The sequence below is a fragment of the Porites lutea genome, chromosome 3 (assembly GCF_958299795.1).
Source record: "Porites lutea chromosome 3, jaPorLute2.1, whole genome shotgun sequence".
In the NCBI taxonomy this organism is placed as follows: Eukaryota; Metazoa; Cnidaria; class Anthozoa; order Scleractinia; family Poritidae; genus Porites; species Porites lutea.
Genome location: NC_133203.1, coordinates 46,076,090 through 46,076,365, shown reverse-complemented (window position 1 = coordinate 46,076,365; position 276 = coordinate 46,076,090). Strand labels below are relative to the sequence as shown.

The following is a 276-nucleotide window of genomic DNA, read 5'->3' as shown; positions in this document are numbered from 1 at the left end:
GGAGTCATACCAGGCATGCGCAGACGTGTCGGTCCTTTATTGCGTTTCCCGAGTCTTGTAACCAATTTTTCCACCGACGTTGAACTTATGCGCATGTTATTAATAAGTGCCACCTTCCTCTTGCCACTTGCCACTTTCTCCCCTTGAGGATTCCAAAACACGCTGGGGCTAGAAATATTGGGATGGTTATAAAAACGAAAATTGGCACAGAAAATAGAGGAGTTTCTCCCCTTGAGGATTCCAAAACACGCTGGGGCTAGAAATATTGGGATGGTT

At 45.7% G+C, this 276-nt stretch overlaps 1 protein-coding gene across 2 annotated transcripts in view; it reads left to right on the top strand.

The window, feature by feature from the left end:
- LOC140931267 (uncharacterized) overlaps positions 1–7 on the top strand; it is a 100,429-nt gene extending 100,422 nt beyond the window's left edge. For both annotated transcript variants that reach the window (XM_073381036.1, XM_073381035.1), the window contains one exon: positions 1–7. This exon is cut by the window's left edge and continues 428 nt beyond it. The gene's annotated coding sequence lies outside the window, so the exon portion shown is untranslated.
- Positions 8–276: the final 269 nt, after the last annotated feature.